Consider the following 26,704-nt stretch of genomic DNA (forward strand, 5'->3'; position numbering starts at 1 on the left):
TTCACTCATCCTATTAAATCAGTGATTGCACTGTTCTTTCAAATAGTCATTTCTTTCTTTGCAAAGATTGACTACCAACTTTTAAAAATATATGGCTCAGACACATAGCTTTATAAGACACTCCTAGACTTTATCTTAAGCACTTCTTAAAGAGTTTGTATAAAGCAGGCTTTGTGTGACTTTCAGAAAAGATGTCTCTTTGTTAGTGTCAGGGAGGTACTTTTAGGATAATCCAAGTTGTCTCCTTTTAGGAAGAGTCAAACATCAGAAAAGTGTGTCCTTCAACTGCTCTTAGGATTAATATCTAGACAAGTCATGGTATCATACTGTTTTCCAAGGGGGTTGTATGATGATTTCTTTTAAATAAACTTCATTTTGGTCTGCTATTTCACCAACCTTTGTGCTTTTATACTTTTAACTCCTTTGTTATGTATGGCATTCCTAAATCCATTAGGTGTCTGAGTCTGTTGTCCCTCCCAAATAGCAACAGAGACATGTACTCCTGCACTTTTACCAGTAAGGAAACATCAGGGTCTGAAGTCAGATTTCTAAGAACAATAGTCTGCAGAGTTTATCTACTTCTTCAAGTAGTATCTTCATGTCTTGAAACTAATTTTGCCTTGAATACACCACAGGGTGTATCCTGTATGTTTCTTCATAACCTCCCACTAATAAGTGACAAAAATACACAAAGTTCATAGCCTGTTAATTGTAAAAGTCTGTCTTTTAAATGTTTTCTCATGTAGCAAAGTGAAAATTGACCCTTTTATTGGCACATAAATGGCAGCTACAATTAACCGTTTCTGGAACATAACCCTTCTTAAAACTCCCATTTGAACTCCAATTATTTTTACTATTCAAGACTTGCCTCCTCGAAAGGGCATTGATTTCATTATCAGCCTAAGCACCTTTGAAGATGTGGGCTAAAGTGATTTTATCATTTGCAAAACTGCTCAAGCATATTTGAAACAACCTAGCCATACAAGCTGGGTTTGATTTAGGCCTTCAGCAGTTTGCAAGGAGTCATGAATAAATAGATGTGAAGTGATAAACAGGGAAACAAAAGAATTCTGCCTTGTTTCATGTCTGCCTTTGATCTGCTATTGACAGATCAAAGGAATATATTGTATATATATCCTCTTTTAGACAAAAAATGGAAATATGACCGCTACATCACAAAGATTAATTCAAGAACTTTTAATGGGTGAAATATTTTTGTTTTTATTGCTTCATACTCAGGTGTTTTCTTCATAATGCCAAAGGCTTTACACAATGTTATTTTTATAAAATATTCAGTGACAAATCCTTTACTCTGAAAGCTTGATTTTTAGAGGACTTTTTATTCCATTTCATTAATTTTCACTCTGCAAACCCAGAGGTTCTAACTTTTGTTTTACAAGAGAAAAGTGAAGTATATTTTATCGGTTGGTATGCTAAGCTTCTTTTCTTCACTTGTCTCTTTACTGAAAGTAATACAGCTATTCTTCCAATAAAATATCCTTGCGTTAGTGGAAAGCAAGTGTGGCAAGAAGCTTTGTTCTGAAGTTCTGAAAATGGGATTGATTTTCAGTAACTGGCTAATTTGCATTGAGCATACTAAAGCTCTTCAAATAGATACGGTTAACCTGGAAAAAAAAAAAGATAAATTCACAGTTTTTTAATTTTTGTGTCCTGGCTTTCATGTGGATAAACAAAGGCTTGTTTTCCATGAATGTAAACACAGCTGATAGCAGAGAAACAGACTTGTAGCACTGTTATACTGTGGTCTGCTGGTCATCCTGGTCAGTGCAGTTGCCTCTTTCCTATGAAAGAGAGATCTGGGTCTCCAGCTGAGATGGATTTGAGACTATGTCAGGCTGCACGTCTAGTCTGGGTTTAGAAGGACTAAAAGTTGGCTTTGATTTTGTTTTCTATTCCACCAAGGAACAGTAAAGTTGGTAGTTTCTTGAATATTCTGACAACCACCTCTCAAATGTTTTTCTACACTATTGTTTTCATGAATCAAAGAAGGTTATTGTAGAAACCTGCAAGACAACTACTACCCTCCTTTAAGGCTGTGAAGAAGTTTTACAATGTCATGATAGTCTGAAAGAAACACCAACAGAAACAGAGCTTAGTTATTGAGAGTGAGTTGACAGTGGGGTACTGTTTCTCATCACAGTCATCAGGACTTTATCCTCTTTCCCTTTTATGCTCCACAGAGCGAAGCCCCCGCACTACTTAAATTCCATTATTCAATAACATATTCATTCTAGTGCAAAATACCAAATTTTCCAGAATTTTCCTCTAAAGAAGTACCTCTAATTCTGTCATCAAATTGGAGAATACCCGCTGTGTAATTGAACCTATGACTATGACAGAAATAAAGATATTTTGGAAAACGGACACAGACTGACTGTCCACTGTACATTGCCAGCTATTGCCCTCCAAATAATAATAATAATAAAAATTATTTTCAGATTCAGTCAGCTGTCCATTTATGGTGGCCATTTTTGTAAGTGAAGAACTGAATGACAGTTTGTTGGTTAGAAAATTGATTGGTTTTATTCTTTTAGATCAGAAAGAAAATATAATCATCCCTTCCAAAAGGTAAAATAAGTGTCCGATCTACTTCTTGGCCTGCTTTTTATGTACTATTGGTAAAACAAAAGCATATGAAATAATAATTTCTTCTGCCAAACATCAAAACATCAGCCTTAGTTATATCATGCATATAAATTTGATAATAGCTAATTAATCAATCTCATGTTTGCATTCCCTGAAAAGAAATACTATTTTCCATTCCATTACCTGCTGCTTTGTTTCTACAGTTTCAAGAGCCAAACCTCAGGATATGATGGTTCAATTTAAATAGACCTAGGTTTGAGTCTGGGACATTTCTGATTTTTTTGTATTAGTTTTCCTCTATTTCAGTGTACTTTTCTTCTGCCTTTGCTCCATATTATCAAAATAAGTTAAGCAATCCAAACTGCAGTGAATTATTCTCTTTTAAAAAACTCAGTAACCTAAGTGGCTTTATTTATACCCACTGTAAGCTTCTTTTCTTTGTCTAGTTTTGCTGAGAAAAATACCTACGCTGTGTCTAGAAAAGATTTTCAAATACTGTGCTATTCACTAGATACTTAGGGACAGTACATTTAGAACTAGAGTAGATAATGTGTATATTTTTCTATGTGCTTCTGGCACTATCCGTTCCGCCAGTGGTCATGACAGGAAATAGCTTTGATAGTGAAAACCAGGGTTTTATAAAATACTTATAGATGAAGAAAGAAGAATGACTCTTTCCTTGCCATTTCAGAATCCATTTTCTCTTGTATATACAGCAAGGGAGTGAGTTTATTAAACTGAGAAATGTTTTACTCTAAAAGTGAGGTAGCACAAGAATCTTAATTGGTGTTGTATTATTTAGCTTGTATTATGTACTCACGCCTCCTTATGACAAAATACGTATTCTTTAACCTACATAACAAAAGAATAAATAAAAAAATAACAAAAGAATAAGTTCTAGAACTGTAGATAGCTTAGATTCATGTGCTAAATGGCCTTGTCTACCTTTCTTTCCAATATTAAAAACAGTTTTAATTTAGAGTCCTACAGGGCTAAGATTTGCAGACATTTCTCTATTGGAACATCCTTTAAATGTGATGTTGACACTCAGTCCTTTGATAGCCTCTCCAAATAAAAAGAAACTCTAATTTATATAATTTTTACATATAATCGTCAAGATCAAGTGAGAAGATTTCAACAGATGGTTTCTTATGTGCTGTATATTGTGGCTTCAGGAGAGCTCCTTTAGCTGTTTATGTTCTAGTCTTCCTACCGTTTTCTACTTAGACTATAAAAACTTTAAGGCCAGACCAATCCTGATATGTGTTTGTTCAGTTTCCAGCATGGTGAAAGAGTTTTGATTACCATCTCTAAATTTGACTGCAATCAACTAATTAAAATACACAATGTCCCCTCTCCCCAGTTCAATCTATTAAATAAAAAGTAGCTATTTAATCTCAAGAATCTTGCCTAGTTATGGTTATGGTGTGACTGCTGAAGGTAACTCAATAATTTCCTTCTTTTAATTCAAAGAAGCCAACTTACCTAACATTTTTTGTACAGATTCTGTCCTCATGCTTTTACCATTCGTAGAAATATGTTTTACCAGCCAGTGTCTTTGTTTCTGTTCAGGTGTCAGGTGTCCCCAAAACACTAAAACATATTTTGACATGCTAGTGATGTGACCTCCTGTCACCTTTTTCCAAACCACTGGTTCATTACTGTCTCTGATTTGTGGCAAGGGGTCTTATGGGAAGGGTCCTGCTGTTGCCCAGGGGTTGCTGTGTTCTAGTTTTGGTGGTGACTCTTCTCATTTTTTCTGCATTTGGAGGTAAAATACTAGACCACCCATTAAAAAGTTATTCATAGATGTCTTAAGGGAAGGGGATTCTAACATACATCTGCCAACAACTAAATAAAGCTTGTTTGGCTCTGTATCTGACTCTTTAGCTTTCAATTAGTTTACAGTTTTTGTATCACCCTTTTCTGAATTTCAGAAAAAATTTTGGTAGCAGACCATCATGTTTCATTAATCTTCCTTTCACTCTACTTTCCTCCCAATATGTGATTGTTCTGCTACATATTATTTAAAGAGAAACTTAAATCTAATATTTACAACAGTGTGTGAGATTTGTTATACCATCTTTGTCACAGTATCACAAAGGGTGCTGGTGTGGCTCACGCTGAACAATGTAGGAAAGTGTCTGCAGAAGTGGCTATCACTTACATAGATAAAAGGTGAGGATAATGAATTGTTAAGTACTATATTTTTTTGAGATAAAATAAATAAGCCAAGGTTCCATTGAAAAATTTGGGCAAAATTTCATTAATAACCATTCATAGCACAATCCAGTTTGTTGTCTGTACTACTAAGCCTATATATATATATTTAACTGGAGCTCTGAATCTTGTACTTTCTGCCTCTATCTCAAGTCTAGTAGAATATTCTGCAATGGGATGTGAACTTCGTTTTCCATAGATGATGATTTAGGAAAAAAAAGTACATGTTGACTCTTTCAACTTTGCCTTGGTATCTCACTCCCACTGGAAGCATAAATACCACCACTTGTTTCTTACTCTATAGAACCAATGTGTTGCTATAGAAGTTTTGTGTAAAATGTGAATTTTTAAAACTTCCATAATGTCAGATTATTTTTTTTTCAGTACAAGCCAGAGCTCAGAAAATATTCTTTTCTCTTTCCAGTCTTGTTTCAGTATCCAGTGAGAATAATAGTAGAATCTTCTTACTGGTGAGTTTTTTTCTGGGTTTGGTTTCAAGGTTTTTTTTTCTTCTATCTGAATTAGCCAATAACTGCCAGGTACACAAGCAGAACCTGCTGCTAAGCAACAAAGCTGCATTACCTGGAGAATAATATTACTCTGCACTGAATGCTGACAGAATTGGCAAATGGTCTCAGAGGAAGGGGATCTGTCACCATTCTGTTAGAAACCTGCAAATGCAGGTGGTAACAGGGATTAGCAGTCTAGGGGTTTTCTGGCTTAATAACTTACAGACTTGTGTCTTTTCAAAACATACATTTCAATTGAAGTCTGGCTTATCATAGCCTTTAATATATTAAGTGTTATGAAATCTACAGACTAGCAATTTTGAGGAATACAAGTACAGTCTATCAAGGTAAGAACATTTAGTTTAGTTTTTATAGTATTAAGAAAATTCTTTAGAAAAGCCAAACTTATAAATGTTGCAATTACCTAAAAGGTGAATTTAAAATCTTTTTAGTTTAGTACCCAGAGATATGCCGGTCAAAAATAAAGACCATTTCCAGCTATGGTTAGCAGGATATTATTCCACAGTAGATGGAATATCACTTAAGAGGAAAACTGAAAATGTATTTTTCTGACGTCCATTCTAGTAATAGGCCGTTTTATGTATTTCAATATATACTACTTTGTAACATGTCATATGCATTTTTCTCTTTATATATGAGATTTCTTTAGGTTTGATGTTGCACTGGATAAACATCAAATCCATATCTTCACTGTCATGAGTGCCTGTATATTTTTAGGAACAAGTTAAAATGATGGAGATTCCACTTCCCCTTTCTTAAGCCTGGTGTGTTATGCTGGTTAATTGTCCATAATGCCCTCAAAATAATAAGAACCAAAATCTCTCACTTAAATGTTTGCTGCAGTCTAAATCTTTTTTTGGCCTTTTCACCAAAGACATAGGGAACAACTTATTTATTTCCTCCTGGAAGTACCATTTAATATGTTGGTTCAGTCATGATGTGAAGACACAATGTTGAAGTAGAATTGAGCATCACAGCATGACTGTGCTAAATATTAAATAAATTAGTAAATACTTATAGTTATTTCCTTATGTTATTTCATGCATAGTCAATGCTCAGTGAATGATGCCTCTTTCCAGTGGTGCTGTGTAAAACACAGAAACAAGCAGTTCTATACCTGCTTGAAAATACATACCCTCTTTTCCTGAAAGAATAGGCTTAGTATCTTCCTACTTAGTGCATTTCACTGCTGCAGAATTAGCTGTTGAGCCAGCAGGTCCTTTAGTCTGTCCTGCCTTCGGACAGCCCTTCACATTCGGCTACCACAGCCAACATGTGGGAGTGGGCTTCCTAGATTTGGAGGGCCTGTGGCTACACCACAAACCACTCCAGATGCTCTCTAATCCAATGTTCAAAGGGATTAAAACAATTATGACCTTCTTCATATAAATGAGTGCTAGGAAAGCAGAAAAGCTCACCCATGTGTGTTGTGTTTTCACACGTTTGTCGCTGTTTTTGAAAGATTGTAATGGAGTTTTTGTGTAGAGGGTGTCCTGCAAACATCAGGCATCAGTTTGTGCCTCAGCAGTGGCAGCCAAGTTGTAATTTATCTGACAAGCCTTTGTGACTTTCCTCTCAATTCTTAAGTAAATGACTTTCTCACATCATTCATTCAAATGTACAACCAGGTTATCAGTAGCTGCCACTTTTCTGCCTAGCAGCACAAAAAGGACATAAAATGCCACTTGCCTTTAACACTGATCTTTAGGTGTTTCTCTCAGCATGTCCGGTGAGTCTCCTGGCTTCCCCTTAGCCCACCTGTGAATCAAACTCACAGTCCTTATCACTCGCTGAAGAGGACATGGGGGGGAATAATATTCATTATGAGCAGGTCATATGGGAGTTAGACCCCCTCTGAGCATGTAGCCAAATCTGTCCTATTCTCCAGTAGGAGTTGATGCAAATTCTCCTGGTTTAAATGTACCAGCCTTGAAAGCATTAGTTTCAAAGAATTTTAATATGAAGTGCTGCCAAACAGAACTGGTTTGTGAGACTCTGTTTTCATAAATAAAGTGGGGAATTATTAGTCTGGTCCTAAGTTTTAAAAATACTCTGTAACATTGGGCTCAGCAGTTCACAGGTCATTGGTGACATTTACAGGTCAACTGAACAAAGAATCCCTTTTTTGTATGGTTAGCTTTCCTCAACTGCACTTGCTTGCTGTCACAACAACTCCATTTAGTTTGGTTAAGGTAGAGTTAGCTCACTCCCCAGAGATATGCCAATGAAGTATATTTAAAAAAGGTGATGTGAAGTAAAGCCTCAGCCTGTCTGGTTGCAGCCATCGTAGTTTTATTTACTTGATGTCTTGACCATTTTGAGTTTAGTCCACTCTTTAGGCAGGGGGTCAGGTCCAACTCAGTTAACTGTTTTTCCTGTTGGCAATTAAGTAGGAGTCATTGCCCCTCAAAACTTCACTGTTACCATCTTCATCATGAAAGCACTCCCAAGATTTGTTTTTCAGCCATTATTGCATGTTCTTGGTGTAGAGCACTAGGTATTTGAACTAATTTGGTTTCCTTTGTAAGAATTATTTTGCATTTCATTTTGATTTCTGACCTTTTTCACAGACACTGGTTTGTGTTATGATTGTGATTCTGATAGACGGAGACATTTTCTAAGTTGGTGGGGTCATTGAAGGGACATTTTCTTTAAAAAAAGTTTTTTTTTTTTGCTGCTATTGGCCCCACAGTGCACTCTTCAGATAGGCATTATAGGCAGTGGCTTCCAAGCATGAAGAAACATTCTAAAGATATCAGAGTCATTCTACTTTCAGCCAGATTAACATCATATCTTTCCAGTGTCAAGTTTCTAATGATCACGTGAACAGTACTGCGTCCAGTAATTTATTCTGGCCAGTGTCTGCTGACAATCCAAGAATGATTGCCACCAAGACTACTTCATCCTTCTTTTTCTTTTAAAAAGTATTCAATATATACAGCATGGACAGGTCTATGCAATAGAACATTACCATGTTAGTACCATTGTTCTGAATTACGAGGGCAAAATTTTCAGTATTTTAAAATGAACACAAAACCTGTTCGGGACTGCAGACTTCTGTAACCTTGAAAACTCTGATATATGTTCATTTGAGAGACAATCAATTTATTACAGCAGTGTCAAATTGTTTTGGAGAGAAAGTGAATGATGCTGTTTGATTTGTTAAAATGTATTTATATGATTCATCTGCTGATGTTATCACTCTTAAACTATTATTAATAATGGTAGTACATTTAATGAACATTTTCTTGTTTTGTAGCACTTGAGAACTTCGTCGAGGAGTGAAGCATGAAGTCTTGGATTCTGTTTAGACAGTCTTTGGTTTGGAGAGATCATACTCAAAGGCCTAATGGAGACAGATAAAGTTGTTACCTGCTAAATACATTTCAGAGGGCTTTATAAGAGGGTTCCTATTTATAGTCAGTGCATTGAAGGATTAAGAAAGTTTTGAGAAGGCTCTAGCAAGTAACTGAAGGTAAAGATGATTTGGGAATTTATTTTCCTTTTTTGTTTGAAATGACAAGTATTAATATTGAACAACATTGATTACACTATTCTAGAGAGCATGCTCTCAACATTAATTATGGGCGTTAAGCTTTAACATTTGTTTAAAAGAGATACAGGTGAAAAAACATTCATCTTTTGGAGGATTGCCCTCGTCTTTCAGTGCTGCTGGTTGTTACATATATTTAGCAAGATGTGATTTTTCCATGATTCTGTTATTCAAATAACAATGATTGAAAAAATCCAATTGGTGCTCTTTCTCTCTGATTTGAAACATGAGTAAAATACTTTTGTAGCTTTCCATGGCTGTAATAAAGCATGTGCCTCAGAGACAGAATGTCATCATACTGCTCATTAGGACGTGGGGCCACACTCATCTTAAATCCCAACATTGGTTTTTCACTGTGCTATCTGACTTAACCTCTATTTCACAGCTACATATGGCTGCTGGCAAGAGACTGAACTTTAGAAGGAGTAGTAAAAGCAGCTATGTGGGAAGACTGGCGTCTTTTAAAATATTCTAGGGGTTATTTTGTAGATATTTTGCAGAGCAAGTGTGAATTTGATGAATGCTAGAAGAATACAGTTGTCACTAGATGTATCTTTGAAACTGTGCAGTGGGCTTTGCTGTTTGCTCTCTTAGCACCATGCTTCGAAAGTGGTATTTTGCTGTTGTCTTCAGCAGAGTTGCACAATAAATGTGTATACAAATGCTTTTGACAAATAACTCATGTTTAATTCCTCTGGCACTTTTATTGCAAAGCGTCCCTGACGCTATTAGCAAACCTTTTTCAGCTTTTTGGGGTATGTCGGTTCTTCCACACAACAGCTTTGGTTTGGTTTGGTTGTTTGTTTGTTTTTTTTCACAGTGGACTGAAAATAAAGCATTTTGAATGTTTTCTTGCAATAGAGTTGTGTCAGAACAGATGCTCTCGATTCAGAAGTCTTGATTTTTCATCAAAAACTTTCAAAAGATTTCTGAAGTTCTGTACTGAAAAGCATTGTAGGAAAACAAAATGTTTCCATTACAGTTTTGGTTTCAATGAAAGGCCATAGCACCCTCTTCTATAAACTCTGCAAACCATTGAAAATCTTTTCGTGGAACCAGAGCTTATTTCTCATAAAGACTTAAATCATTATGGCAAAAATAATCCATTAAAGATAACGAAAGTTCATATGGAAAAGGGAAAAAGCCCTATGTCAACAAATAATGGTAAAATGAAAATAACTCATTACAAAGTGAATAAGTACGGCTTCGTGGTGGGATGTTTTGTTTTGTAGAACAATGTTACATCAAATGTTATCTGAGTCTAGCTGAGCACATTGTCCCTCTAAGTTTGTGGCTATCAAAAGAGTTTTTAGCACTGGAGGTAGTATGTGACTCAATATAAATTGGGAAGGCTGCTTCTGTAGTGAAGTGGAGCCATTCATTTTGGACACACATCTTTAAATAATTGTACTATGCATTCCTATTGCCTGTCATGGCAAATGAATGTATGAAATCCATGTGCTGTGTAGAAGAGACAGCAGGAGAAATATTTGAAACCTGCTTTTCTGTTTTAGTGTCACATGCAATCACAAAAAAAGGCAACACCCATGAACAACTTAAGTACTTAATGGTCTCCCCTTAAAATTGTAGCCTGATGTTAATATGTCCTGAAATATCTTTAATTTTTCATTATATTTTTAATTACGCAAATTTCTATAATACTACTTTTATGTATAAATATTCCTTTCTTTATATGAATGTATTAAGGTATGTAGAGGTCAGATCAGTGTCCTGCAGTGAATCACAGCTGAGAAAAACAAGTGTAGCTCAATGTGTTAACTGGAAATGGGCAGTGAGAGCTGCCATGGACTGAAAGGACAGCTGGCATGGCAGCATTTGACATCCTGTGGGTAATTGATTTTGAATGCTTGACAGATTTTTATAATGGTGCAGAGGCACTTAGACCAGCAGGTAACTGCTGGGAATAGATTGAGTGGTGGTGAGCCCATTTTCATATAACTTTTACTTGAGAATCCTTTAGACACACTTGACATCAAAGATATGTTCTCTTTTAAGTTCAAGTGCTTGTCAACTGCTACACCCCTTTCATCAAATTCCAGAAAGGCAGAACAACATAAAACACCTGTAAGTTATTTAATTAAGTGATCATTGTTAAAGATGAAATTTCAAGTGCAGTTTATATACAGTAGCGGTGGGAAATATAGTATTGGCTGGGCAACCAGCCTTTAGTTTTTATGTTCAAATTATTTTTGTATGAAGCCCTGAGAAGAGGAACACTTGTGAAATTGATATCAGAATTAGATCGAGACCAGCAGTTATGACTAAAAGACAAGCTGTTTCTCTATGTTTGAAGTTTTATTTTTTAATATGTGTTGAGTGGGCTGATCAAAACAATGCAACAATTCTTAGAGAGATACTGGTTTTGTTTTCCTTTTGCATTGCGTGGCTGCAAATTGTCAAATTAAAGAAAACAATTACATCTGTAAATAGCTTTGATTTTAAACTAGGGTTCTCCACCAGACCAGGGTTTTAGAGAGGGATCAGTGGAATCGCTTCATTCTGGAATTCTGAATTTACTACATGGTAAAAGAGTTTGCATTCCATCATGAAACATAACGTAGTCTCTGAAAATCAGGCTTCCTCAATTCAAAAATGACCCCTCGCTGTAAAAATCTAGGTCATACATTTCTAGACTTTAGGTCTTCAAACTGGTGGAAAAGTATTTTGTTTTTCAAGGATGTTTTTTTAACTCATTATTTACTACTAAAGGCTTAGTGTTTTTTATCAAGTCCATTAATGTTGGAATCTGGCTGGGTATTTTAATTTGAGACTATAAAATATCTCACATAATACACTGTAAATATCCAAAGTAACTACTATGTTAAATTAAATATACTGTGCCAAGCAATGTTCATAATATTTTATTAATGGCTGTGGATTGGATCTAGAAATTTTTACAGTGGTTGGACTGACCATTCATCCAAAAGATACAGCCACTTAATTGTGTCTAAGCAGCTGTCAATTTTGTATGCCCTTAAGATGTCCCTTTCTCACTTGGCTGATCACATCATGTTCAGAGCCTTTGAAATGTTCAGACTTGAACCAGAAGGGAAAATTTTGCTTGTGACAAAACTGCAGTGGCTTAACCATTATGGTGTATGTCTACAACTTTATATTTCTCTGAAAAAAAATTGAGTTACAGGAAAGGACAAAGGCAGTTGAAGTAAACTTTCATAAAAGCTGTGTATTTGCAAAGTAATTTTTTCAGTAATGAAATGAGGTATTTTAATACCTCAGATGTGAGGTAAAAGATGTGAATTATTTCCAAACTGAAAGAACCAGCATTGCTGTGCTCCTTAAAACTTAATTTCACCAGAGATTATATTTTTGAACAAAACCATGAGATAATAGCCCCCTGGAGACCACAATTTTCAAAGAAATAGAGGTTAATAGCCTTGGTATTTTATTTTACAAAGTAATTCAGACAATTTCAAGTCTGGCTACCCAGACCCCCTTAGTTGTACAAACTGTTCTTGACTTCCTGTTGTAAAAATGTGTGATGTTTTATGTCAGAGTAAAGATACAATGTCCTCTTTTAGTGCCATTTGCAATTACTGGAGTAAAAGAGCTAAAAAAAGATAAATCAAGAGATAAAATGTTACACTAGAGGAATATCTTGAGTGATCCTGCAACAATAATTTATTATGGAAAGCTGAAAGGTGGTGTGGCTCAGATAATAACTGTAGCAGCTATTACAAAGAGCTTGAGTGATTATACATTTAACCTGTTCATTAGTTTAGAGCTCATAAACAGCCACTTAAGTATTGCAGTTAATCTCATCAAATCCAGTAGCATCATCTTCTAAAGATTATTTGAATACTAGAGATTTCTTGGCTCATTGGCAGGAGATATTTCACTGCCATTAGTATTTATTAAAACTATCTCACCAAAAAATTAGTTTAATATTTCTTTTTAATAAAATAATAATAATAACAACGATAATAATAATAACAACAATAATAATGATGATGATTTTTAATATATTTTTCCCAGTTATTTAGAAATTAATTTCTTGGTAATTTATGTTCCCTAAAATGGACCCTGAAATCTCAACTAAGACACTGTTGTAAAATCCAAAAATCTGCATGATTTGAAGGACATTTATTAAAGAAAAGACACAAGTGAGTCACCCACTAATCTCCTTTTGGTTTAATAGTTCTATTGTGCACACATAAGAAAGCTGCAGGCAGCCCTGTGATTTTAGATGAATAAGGTTAGGTCTTGGAGACAGTCCATAGAAAATTAGGAATATTCCACAGCAAATTAGCCTCAATTAGCTTAAAATAATATAAGATAATATTTGCCACTGAAAAAAATCATTAATAAGACTAAAGAATGCATTTCCAACAAATATGTTAAAGTAAATGTACATAAAATGCAAAATGTCCTCTGAACTGTGTGATGCTGTCCTCATTCTTGGTTGTGTTATGCTCTATTAAAATATACAAGATGCATGAACTATTTTTTCCTTTCTTTTAAAGCAGAAGTATATATGTATTTTCCTCTGCATTTTTTTCTTTTACTGCTTAAATAGTTGGTGTTTTTTTCCTTAAAATAAGGGAAATCTTACTGTTAGCCATAAACCCCAAAAAACTAGGACCTACTTGTCCTCTGCAGTTAAAAACTGGGGAAATCCTGTGACTGGAGACACTGTTTCTTGCATTAAAATATGACAGAGTGGTAATATAAATTATAAAGGAGGGCCAGCTCCCACTGAACCCTGTCTAAGCAGAATTTAGCATACCTGTCATAGTCCATTTCATTTTCAGGAGCATTATACATCTGCTGCCTCCCAAAAGATAATCTTGGGAAACCAATTTGTATCAATATTTGACTTACATATTAAAAACTTCTATCCTGTCCTAACTACTCCAGATACTGATTTAAATATACTGGGATGTACTAATATTGCAACTGTGTGTTTTGGCTGGTAAAAGTAAAGATTGTCTAAATTCATGACTGCAAAATTTCTCAGAAGCCAAATGTGGTGTGCTATATCCTTCATAAGTTATTTTTGTTATCAAAAAAATAATATCAAGATTATTTAGATCTGATTTCCATATTAAATTAGAGTAGATGGATTTGAATATCACAGTGTTGATCGGAAGCTCTTATTTATAGTCCTCCTTCTGTATGTAAATACATATGGTTGTAGTTTGTACAGTTATAGGAAATAATTATTCTTTAAAGGCACATTTTGAGTGCTGGCTTGTGGGAATCACTTCAGACCTACTATAAGTTTTTCTCTGTGGGATGTTGTGACAGATTTCTGATTTTGCTCTTCTAGACATGCAGTCAGCTTTCTTGTTTCCCTCATATGGTTTACAATCATCATTTGTGGTAAAAGGTGGAGCTGAATCCATTTGGAGGAGTTTAGAATAGGCTAGATAAATCTTTTAAAATCACTTTTAGAAGGTACATCCAATATAGATCCTCTCATGTGTTTGTAGGTCCTGCAGCCTCAGTACTGATGAAAGTGATTTCTTAAGACTCAAGGTGAGTTTTGAAGAGCTGTAGTTTCCTTCCAAGCCATCACGGTTTCTGTGCTGCAGGACCGTGCCTGTTCCATAGGGATTTTGCTGTTAGCCATCTGCTGGATGTCCAGCTTCTGCTGGACACCATAGAAATAATAGATAAGTTCATCCATTCTTTTCCCAGAATCTTTTCAGTAATTAGAAACCAAACTTTTTCTTCTTCCATTTCCACCTCTCTGACATGAGTTATCAGGCAAGGAAAAACCCAGTGTTAAACCTTCTAACCCAAATTTTCTCCTCTCATTTATGTCAAGCTAAGCAAATTTTCCAAACGCAGATCAGCAACATTTGTTAATTTTTCTCCTTCTTACCCTGAACAGGTGATTTAAATTATTTTTATATATAAAAGGCAGTTCTCAGCACTACACAGACTTCAGTATTCATACAGTGTGTATGTAAATAACATTTGTAACTGTATCTATGAATACAGTTATTTTTAATTTATGTAAATGTTCTTCTGTCTAACCCTTGATATTAGTTGGAAAACTTTTGTAGTTGTTAAATGGAATTTATTGCAGTTTTATCATTTATTATATCAAGGCAATGGTTGCTTTCCCTATCCAGAATGGCCTTACACCACTCAGGTTTCAGAATTATTTACTTCACATGATCACAACACAGTCATTAAAGTTGGAGGAAATATGAATTTCTGCCTTGCCAGGTGGTAATGGGTATTGCTGGCTTTTTCAGTGAAAAAGGATAGGAAGCTTCTAAGCTCTTTCTCTTCCAAAAGTCGTGCAGTCCCACTCAACTTTATTCCCACCTGCCAGCTAAGACAGATTTTTCAGAAGTTACACCCTGTATTGCACAGAGATAAGTGGCCCCATTTTAGCAAAAGTTTAGTGTAATAGAAAGTTCACCTCCATTCTGTGTCTAAAGATTTAAAAATCTCTCTGAATATTTTTGGGCAAAAGCTGTTGCCTGGGAATTTTGTTGTTTTTATTGTGACCCAAGGAGTTAGCATCGGGCTGGATTGGGATTTCAGCTGTCAGTGGGCAGCTCACAGGAGTGATTGTAACTCACACGGCAGCAAGGCAAAGCTACTGCAGCCTGAGACTCGGGTAACGTGATTTTCCATAGGGGAAATCACAGGCTGCACAAGATCAGCCAGTCTGAAGGAAGATTTTACAGTTTACACCAGTGCTTGCTGCTGCTGGCTGTAGTTAGGGCAGCTCCTCAGTGCAGGGCAAGCCCTGGCTTTGCACTGAACAGGCCTCAGATGCTCCACGTTAACCTCAGAGCAATTTTTTCCTATTCAGTCTTCAATTTGCAGTTTTGACAGTAAGATCTATTGCTCAGTAAGAAGTATTTCTCTTAAAAGAATCATAGGCTTATTTTAAAGGAGGATGATGCTGTTGGTGCTGTTTATTAGACTAGGATACACCTCTGGTTGTAGGTCAATTAATGTAACTTACTACTACAAATGTGTTTAACCTTGAACATTTGACTTATTAGCATGAGTAATTTCTTAGCATAAACATCTGTAGGGGCTAAGTTGTTTTTTTTTTTAAATGAGCTGTACTATTGTTTTAAGCAAACTTCAAGTGTAAAGCAGCAGTAGGAGAGTTTCTACAATGTAGTTTTCAGTCAGAGGGAATAAATATATTTGTGTCACTTCCCAGAACTTACCTGGTAGGGAAAAGGATGCCTATTTGGGTGATAAATTAGGTGCTATATACTATGACAAGTGCTCAAAATTCCAGATGTATTTGGAAAAATAGCTCTAATGATAAAATAGGACTTTTAGGGGCTGACTAGAGTCTTCAAGCAACCATGAGTTTGGTGATATGCATTGCCTACTTGACTTTCTTTAGTGCCACAATTTAGTCATGCTTCAGATCTTACCGAATGTGCCAAAATCTCTTTGTTAAAAGAAACTGTAGAATGGGCAGCAGAAAAGAATAAGCATACTAGGTTTTTCTGGAATAACCTGATGCCTGAGTTAGAAAAGAGATATTTTCTTGATTGAAATTTGATTGCAAAAAAAAAAAATCACAGAAGACAATTTTTGATCAGATCTTAAAATATATGTTGAAGTTTGTTGCGTTATGCAAAGTAATATGAAGAAATAGTCACATGGTGAGAGGGGACTTGAGTTAACAAAAGACAAAACCATTTCTACTAGACTGATGATCATCAGAACATAAAATAATGATAGTGATACTCAATTCAAAATCAATTAGCTTTCCAAAATAAGCTTTATCATCCCCTGCTTTCTCAAATATACCCAGAAACTGATTTCTCATTCTGTTATTTATAACATTTTTGTAACAGTGTAACTCTCCCAATCAGATTGATGAGGTTTCTCACAGTTTTCTCCCTGTTCTTATGATCTGTGGTAACTCTGACGAAATCAAATGATTTTGTTTCATTTGTGTACATGTAGTGCTGTTAAGAAAGATACAGCTCTGGAAATTTTCCAATTAAAACAAACAAGCAAAAACCCAACCCAAAGAATGAACAAAAGGGATGGCAGTTTATGAATTTATGAGTTTATGAATCAATGCCTTTGACCTATTCAACACAGTCCTCTCATGGGCAGTCTTGTGTTTATTCTTGTGTATTCTGGTCTACAAATAAAACACAGGTTTAACATATATATACTCTACACTGCAAGAGTTGAGTGTGTAATAATGCTTTAGATAAAATAGCTGTTCTCAGTAGCCAGCTTGCTTTGATCAGTGATCAATTATACTTGCTTTTTTAAGTTAAGATTATTCCATTTATGTTAGTCAATTAATTGTTCATAAGTATTTTATTTAAATAATGTTGTTAGTACAAGAAAGCTAGAATGGTAATGTGAATTTTCTTATAATTGTATGCTCTGTCAGGGTTATTGTTGCTGTTATGTGGGACAAACTCCTTCTGAACAGTAATGACCCTTTCTCATGTAAAAAGTAGATCCTGACAAGCAGAAAATCTGTGTTTGTCATCTACTCTAGGTGTTAGACGATATTGCTAATGAGATTTATCAGGTGTTGTTTGTCTTGGAAAGCAGAGTGAGACCCCAGTGTGGAGTGATGCTGTCAGGACAGTTCCCTATTTGGTTTACACGTACTGACCTAACCAGAAGCCCCAAGATGAGTTAGTACTTTTATGTTCATTTCTTCTCCCCAAGCCTGTGTTTGGCAAATGCTGCTAGTGTGGTCACAGTGGTAGGGTTGGTGGGATAATTGTGCTGCCTTTGAACATCACAACAATGTTTATTTTGTGCTAATCTTCCCACAGTCAAGTTAATTACAAGTCCTGATTAAGAGCTCATAGGCCATGCAATCAGTCAGTTCAAGGCTGTATTTAATTCCTTGGGATGGGGAATTCACCCTGGATGGATGGGAGACTGAGTAGGTGGCTAGGGCTGACTCTACACATCTACCACCTGAGTAATCTAAGTGCCTGGAAATTTTTTTGTGGAGCAGATGACAGACTGACAGTCTCTGCAGTGAGCTACTAAATGGACTTTTTGTAATCATGTGTGACCAGGCTACAGTTATAAAAACCAGTGATCTTAATGTGGTTGAGACCTGACTGAGTTTTGAAGCAATTTTAAGTCCAACTTACTGTAATGTTGAGAGTGATGATTTCATTTTAGTGCTGAATACAAAGAGAGAGATGCAGGTGGATTTTCAAAATTTACGCTGGTTTTGTGTGTTATTTTACTCAGCTGTGAAGGTGCTACATAGTCTGCCTAGAACAGTCTGATAATATACAATTCTATTTCTCATAGGAACTGAATTTTAATCAGAAAGGAAAAAAATTCTCTAGGGAATGAAAACTGCCAACATTCTTTAGTCCTTGAATTAGGAAGTTACATAAGCTTTGCAACTCAGTGGGCGTATGTCAGCGTGGGTGGATCCCTGAACTTACAAAGGAGCGTTACTGAAATCAGGTGTCAGATCAGAACAACTTTATGAATGCAGTCATTCCCACTCTTAACAGCAACCTCTTCAAATTATGTGGGATTTCCTTCCCATATCTTTTAAGTGGTGTTTAAGAAGTAATGAATTCTCTCTTAAAAAAAAAAAAAGGCAGTAAAAGTAGTTGGAATCAATTCTTTTTGTGTAAAGAGGTTTAAGTCAAATGATACAGTTATAAACTGCATCATAGACCCATCAGAAATTGCTTCTGTATATATTCCTTCCCATTGCTAAGAGATGTCCAACAATTTAGAATTTCCTTTTAATGAATCCTTAGCCAGATCATCCATACTGATGAATTTGCTATCAAAAGTAATGCCTACTATGTTTGAGTGTTTTCTGAGTACACTGAGCTTTTATCTATTTCAGATCCTAAGAACTGAATTAAATGATCCATTGAATTCAGCCAGCTGTTAGACAGCCTTGTTCGAAGCCTAAATGTCACAAACTAATTTTTCTCTTAATTGTTGAAATTTATGAGACCAAAAATCTCTCAACTGAACTTGATTCCCAGTGGCCAATATTTGAAAAAGTTACCATCATGAATATCAGCTCTATCTCTTTTTATGTAATAGGAACCAGCACTGCTGCATTTAGCATGATGACAGAGAATCCACAAAAATGGTCAAGTCTTCAGGAACATTTGCAGCTTTACATATATAATTAAATTCATCAGTTTCTCCTAAAAAGAAGTCCCTAATTAATTCATTACCATATATCTGGGTAGACTTCCCATTACAGTCTCTAAGAGAATCACATCCCATCGTAGTTCATTAAATACTTCTGTAATAAAAGTCTTCAAAGGACTTGAAGAGATGCTTGACCCTCATTTAAACTGGAAGATCTTGGATTTTTATGTGTTATTTGTGTACAGGATTGACTGTGTTTGGAATAAGAGGCTCAGCGGTGTTCGAATTTGAGGATTTCCCCTCCCCTTCTTGGGGAGGAACCACCTGTGGGATATTAGCAAGAAGCTTTTCAAGCATGCTTTGCCCTTGCTTTTTCTCTCTGACTGTAGTAGGATAATTTTACTTCCACTGCCATTTTGACCAAATGGTTCTCTGCTTGCCAGTAAATTCCTGACATGTACTACACTGTATCATCTCACTTCCTTGTTTTCTCTTGTTCTGCCTGTGCAACACCTTTAGCTTTAATTTCCCTCTAGTTTTGCTAAATCTAATGTAGCTAAGTACTTGTTTTATTTTCCTATTATTCATCTCCATGATATTTGGGCAATTTGAAGCTTTTTATCTTGGTTGCAATGAAAATATGTTTCATCTAGCTCAGGTTTCTCCCTGTTGCTCCTATTTCCTGTCTAGCACCATTTCCATTGAGGTAGGAAAGGTAAGTTTAAAGAAAAAAAAAAAGGAAATCAAGTTTAGTGAAGAAAATTATGATTACCATGCTTTCTCTCAGCGTCTGCCCAGTTGTTTCTATAAGGCTTTCGGCAGAGGTGATGCCTTGTTCATACAGCACTCTTGTGTTGGTGCAGAATTCTTCTCTGTAGAGGTCCTATTTTTTTCTCATAACAGAATTCATAGTTGCATTAATTCTTTGGAACAATCTTCCATTTCTGTATATCCATTTCTCTTCCATCTTCAAATATAGTAAGATTTATTTCTTCCATTATAATCCTTTGTTGTATCTTTCTTGGTTGTTAAAATGACCAAGTCCTCCAGCTATAAGGACTCTATTGAGTCAGTGATCAAATCAGTGGTGTTATACCACCAGTGACAGGGATTTCTTGCCTTCAGAACCTGAAATCTGTACATCAGTAAAGGCTGTCATGGAATAATAAAGTTTCTTTGGGTTATGCTTCTAATCATTATGCTGGAGGTGAAGGTTTCTCAGTACTTGATGAGCCTCAGACACCTGGAGAGCTTTGAAGACCCCCAGCGCTGAAGAAGATCTAGCATCCAATATTATTACTAATATCAATGTATTAATCTCTGATAATGAAAAAAAATCTGTAATCTTCTACATTAAAATCAGTTTCAAGGGAAATTCAGAAAAATGAAGCATATTTTTTAAAAAATGAAATTACTTTGTCCTAAGAATTTCTACTTTCAGGCATGTAATAAAAGCAGGATAGGTTTTTTTGTGAAAAATGTTGTAAAAATATGGAGATCTCTCACGTCTAGATCATAGTATTATTTCATAAGAAATGATTACAAGCCTCTAGAATTAATATCCTATTCAGCCATTGAAGGCAAATTAAATGCAAATGAAACTCCTCAAATAAACGCATAATGCTTACTACATTGAGGTTTCAAAATACATTTGTGATGCTGAGTAGGAAAAGAATCAAACTTACACTGAATGTACTGTGCAAATGCAAATGTCATCATCCATTTCTTTTCATGCTTTTCTGCTTTGTGCTCTTTGTTTTGCAAATATGGTAATTCTAATGCAGTTGTATTAAAATTGGAAAAAGTCATTGAAATTCGCCCAGCAAACACACTCTTCTTCCGAAGTCATTTGACTCAAAAGTGTAAAATGGATTTTGAATTTTAAGTCAGCAGTTTTAAAGCTTATCATGTTACATTTATATATTGTACTATGTCATGAATGAGATCAGATATACTGATGTGCTAGTATGGAACTACAAAAAAAAAGACAAGTTTTAATCTCCAATTTATTTTTTCTTTTTTTATAAATGGATGGCCATCTGATGACGTTTCTTTTGGCAAGGCAAATGTTGGCTTTCAAGGCTGATGGCTTTCAAGAATTCAAGTAAGGCCCCTGGCTGACTGCTTTTGATAATCTCTTTGCCTCTTGACTCTGTGTTCCTTAGACTTCTGTTTATGTACATGTCTCTTTCTTAATGAGGCTTTGCATGCGAGGCCTATACATTCCACATATATTAAGTACATGAATTAAGGAAAGTAAATACAGCTGGCCTTTCTGTGTGTATGGGATAGAATCACTAAAATGTATGATTGCTGCAGGTAGCCGTTTTTCGGTAGGCGAACTTTTCCTTTGAGTCACTGTAGGTAAACCAGTTTTCCAGTGTGGTGGATCATAATCTATCAATGATTCTGCTGTCTTTCGAGGTGTTCTCATTTCATTGAGATGTCAACGTGAGGGGAGTTCAGTGAAAGGTTTACTATGTAGCTTTCCTTTCAATTTTTTTTTTTTTTTTTAGTGCATATGTGAAGGGACCAGATCTGTTTGCAAATAAGTTATAGAGAAAAATAATGTTTGTTTTTTTTAATCCAGTATCAACAGGAAAAGTTAAGAGCTTTCAGTTTAGTATACTCTTAATGGTATATTCTTTTGTGCCAAAATCTGTTTTTTAAGGGCTAAATTATATAAAATGTGTTAGATTAGGTATGTAGATGCAGTTAGTTTCAACAATATTCTTTCTAAGGTCTACCTGAACCTGTAATTTTTCCTTGTGTTTTTTTTCAGGCTAATCAATCCTTTATTAATTTTTGCCAGACTAAACCTGAAGTTCAAACAACATTTAAGATCCCTAAGTAGAAAAAGGTGTGCACCTGGCTTTATTTAGAGATTTCAAGTCCCATTCTGCAGATATAGTGATGTTTATGATACCATCAAGCTTTGATTGTATTGGTTAATCGAATTTAAAGATGTTTAGGATTTTTTTGTTTAACCTTCAGCTTGAGATAGCTGGTGGTGGTGATTTCAGAGAGAGGGAGTTGATAGCATATTCAGGAGAAATACCATATGCGAACATTTGCAACTATTACCATTTAAATAGCCTGTGTCAACCTAAACAATACACAGGGGTTTGGATGACATTTTTCGTGGGAATTTGATTCCAAGGATCTTTACGGTATGATGAGTACATCATCCGAAATGACACATTATGGAAGTATTCTGAGCTAGGGTGAACACAGATCTCAAGCAAAGCATGATAGGCAAAACTGCATCCCACCACGGAAAGAGCAAGAAATTACAAATAGATAGAAAGCACTTTAAACAATTTCCTCCACTATGTACAGCATTGTATTGTGACATTCATCAGAGGAATCTCATCTTCCCAAGATGCTCCCAATTTTCTGCAGCCTATTAGAATAGGTCTACTTCTATTAGGGGCAAATTTAATGGACAGGTAGGGTTTTCATTCTAGCTGCATCAGTACTGCCGCAAGAATATCTCTATAAATTCGGAACTCCTGAGTTCCTTGATCTGTAAATATCAAACGGTTGCTTACAGGTACATGCCTGAGTACCTCCTTAAGGTTAGTGTTCAAATACAGCTAAGGAAGAATTTTCAGGATTGAGAATTAGGGAAAGTTGTAATTTTTGGCTTTTTCTGCTTTTATTACATAAAAATCCTCAGTAGTTTTTTTGAGAACCTCCAGAAAAATAAACCAAAGTCTGAAAAAAATAAGGGCTGTGGACTTTCAGAGTTATAATCTTGCACTTGCAATGCAGGAGTGAACAATGCTTGTGACCTGCTCCTTCAGTGTTGGGTTGCAGAGAGCTGCGAGCACAGGGCTGGAGGAGTGTTGATGCCCACCAGAGCCAAGCACAGGCCAATTGAAAGGGAGAAGACAACTTTTGGTATCGGAACCTGCTGTCTAGGTTGATTTTTAGAATACCAAGTGCATGATAAATTATAGCTTAACTCTTAATTGTGTAAGTGTGACACTTTCATAATAAACACAGGCTGCTTGGGTTTATCTGAAAACAATCTTACATGTTTGATTCATTTTATTCATGGGGACAGTTTTTATGTCATCTGCTGAGTGGGTTTGCTGCTTTTCCCCCTTTTTTTCCAAATCTAGCTCTGAGTGCTTGCAAGTAAAGAAGAAAACAGACACCATTGTGGGAAGTGTGCCTCCAAAATGTTTCTTAAAGCTTTGAATATTTTATTTTTGTAACAAGAAAGATCTCAGAGACTGAGAAACAGATTTTTCTGTCTGTGTTCTTTATCTGCAAAGTTTTTTAATTCTTTGCCTAAAAAGATTTGTTCTCTTTTAAGAAATGGGCAAGAGTACACTGGTCAATACTAACATTTCAGACACAATTTCTGTTTGCAGAAAGTTGTAGTGCTCCAGTTGTATGACAGATGATGTGTGGCACAAAGCAGTATGGACATTGTAACTTGGACCTTGCCTTTGGGATACCATAGGAGAAATGGTGTGAGTGACAGTGATGTTGCATTGTTATTATTAATGCCTATGGATGTACCGTTAAGTGTCCTATCCTTGGGAATGTCCCTGGTTTGGTATTTTGCCAGTGATTTTTTTAACAGGGCTGTATACCATTGAATTACTTTGTTTTCTATATTCTTGGTGTAGCTGTCAGCCATTATCTTCCTCTAAAGGACTCTGAAAAAAAAAACCCCTTACTTTTACTTTTTTCTTTTATCGTTTGGTCACTTATCTATTGAGAGAGACACATGTGTGTGTATACACATATGTAGGAATACACACCATGTATCTGGCCATTAAGAGCTGTGGAGATGGTTGTTCATACTTTGGCTACTTCTTATGAACTGATTACAGTTTTAAAAGCTCATTACAATATCAGGCATGCTTATGATGATCTTCCAATTGAAAGCTATTCTGATGTACACCCATATCTTGCTAACAGATGTTGTATGACACATGTTCAAACAAAAAAAAGGGTAATGTTTAAAAATGGCACTCAGCATTACTGACAATGTTAAATGATGCAACCCCATCAGTTTTGAATCAATTTGGACTTTATCATCATTTATAATTCATTTGAATTCCTCTTAAACTTCAATGCTTCAAGCATCTTCTAGGTGTTTAAACTGCAGAAAGATAAAATGCATACGTATATATTGCTGCCTAATAAATCTCTTTCATGTTTTTTACTTGCAGAGACAGCGTAGTCTGACCTTGGAAAAGGGCTATAGTCTACTGTCTTTATAGAGATGAGGAAGCAGCTTTGACAAGTAGAAGTTAAACCCTAGATGGTCCAGAACTATCTAGCCATTGCTTAATCTTCTTAATATGGTAAGACAAATCCCATTCTTCATTTTTATATTAACATATTTCAATTTTATTACACTTTTTAACTCTTAAGCAGAGCTGTAGAAGCTTGGATAGAAATGCCAGACAAGCACACATATTCAGAAGAAAAAGAATTCCTCAGCTCAGCAAGCTCACAGGTTTCAAAAAGCTTATTTTAAATGGCTGTGAGTGAGGAAAAATTAGGGCATTGAGCAAGCCTACGTAACTACTGCAGAGACAATATAATGGGAGTGTAAGATGAGAATTAATTACTATTAACAATAAAGTACATTTGTTCTGAGTAGGACTTGCTGTCAAGACAGGATTCTTAAGTAGGCACAGACTTAGAAATGGCCACTTCTGATTGTTACTTGCATCATCAGAAAGTTTCATATTTTTGGGAGCAGCATATGATTATCCCCAGTTGTTTCTGAAAAGGAAAATATTATCTCAAGTTTAACGTTTATGAGGTGACTGCCGGTTATTATAGTCTGTTACAGTGCATAGAGACTGACCAGAAGGATACCACTTTGAAAACTGTGTCTGGAAATGCAGATCTCTTCTTTTAAACATCTCTTTTTCATTATTCTCTCCCAAACTAGTATATTTATAACAGTTACAGTTCTGTATTTGAAGAAATTTTGTTCCACTTAGTGGGTTACACAAGCAGCCAAAGAACTGAGTGGTGATTGAAGTTGGTCAGATTGATTACAGACACAGATAATATAGTCAACAATGCATCCCTTTAATTTGAAGAATAGTTAAATATTTTATGATGAACTTTAAAAAAAATCAGCTCCTTTTCCAAACATAGGGACAGAGAATTTGTGGCATCTACTCGGTGCATGTTTTGGATATTCAAAATCTATAATTTGAGCTACAGAGTTGTTGTGATATGTCAGCGGTTTAATTGCTATAATTAGGCTAAATGATTTTTCTAGGAAACTTTTTCACTTCTGGGCTAATTTCTTCAATAAATTGCTTTTCTTTGGTTAAAAAAAAAGAAAGAAATTACTAATAACTAGTAAAAATTCAGTATTTACTGAGATATATAAAAATTCCCAGAGTTAGTAATATATCATAAACAGTTAAAATCAAAACTAATTCTGCTCAAGTGAGTTGTTCTGAAACCATTTCCCATGTTTTACTAGCTCTAACATTTAAAATCCTATGTGGAATAAAATCTCTGGAAAACGTGAAAGATTTGCCATCCAAGTCAAAACACATCAAATCAAGCTTTGTACCTTCACTGAATTTCAGAGGGAGGATTTTAAATCTAGCTTCTCACATATTGGTCCTATTCAGCGTGCTTGTAAATAATCTTGGAAAGGGCTGATTAGTTATGAGGTACAGGCTGTTTGTTGCTTGATTAAATTTTTTTTAATGCTCCAATCTAAAGCTGACTCTAAAGAAGGAAAACATGTTTTTTATGAAGCTCAATGGCAGCTGAAATTCAATTGTGGTAAATGCAAAGGAACTAATGTATTTAAATATGCATTTTGATTTAGTAGTTACTATTCAGGAGGGAGATATTGGCATTGTTGTGATTAGTTCAATAAAGTTGTCACCTCTGCAACATTTAAAGAGGAAAATACAGTTCTACAAAACACCCAGGGAAAAAATAAGATAATACAATGAGTGTAATCCTTTTGAAATCTAGGTTGCATTTTTATCTTGAATATTAAAACAAGAGGGGTAAAAGTTCTCAAAGGAACTAGAAGAGCTACAAATAACAAGAACAGTAAAGATGGGGAAGGGTTTCTTGTCGAGGAACAATTAAATCATTATATACTTCCTCTTTGTAAAAGAGAGGACTAGGGTTGTGGTAAAGGTCTAATAAGTGACAGATGGTGTAGGAAAGGTAGTATATTTTATTAGTTCTTATAATGTAAGGATGAAGGTGTATTGAATAAAATAATAATTCAACAGTTTTAAAACCAACCAAAGGAAATATTTATTTCATAAATGGTTAATTAAATTATGGAATTCCCTGTCAGAGGGTGTGGTGGAGATATGAAATGTGAATAGGCTCGAATGGGATTTGATTACTTTGTGCTGTAATGAATAAGTTTGATTTTGTGAATTTTAAAGAAAATGCAGTTTTCAGATGTAATTCCTGCCTCTGCTTTCAGATATAATATCCTTCTGGAAATACATGCTATTCTGTACTCTCCTGGTTTCTTAATAGTATTTTTGAACCATGGACCTTTCTGAAACAAAATATGGCTGTTCTCCTGATCGTCAGACATTTGCAAACAGGATTAATTTTATCAGTATAAACAGTTTCTTTATGAAGTGTGATATTAAATGCTTGCATATGTTTACACTTTAATCTTGTGAAGTGCACCTGCAAGACATCCATGCTAAAATGT

This window comes from Pseudopipra pipra, chromosome 9, assembly GCF_036250125.1.
Source record: "Pseudopipra pipra isolate bDixPip1 chromosome 9, bDixPip1.hap1, whole genome shotgun sequence".
In the NCBI taxonomy this organism is placed as follows: domain Eukaryota; kingdom Metazoa; phylum Chordata; class Aves; order Passeriformes; family Pipridae; genus Pseudopipra; species Pseudopipra pipra.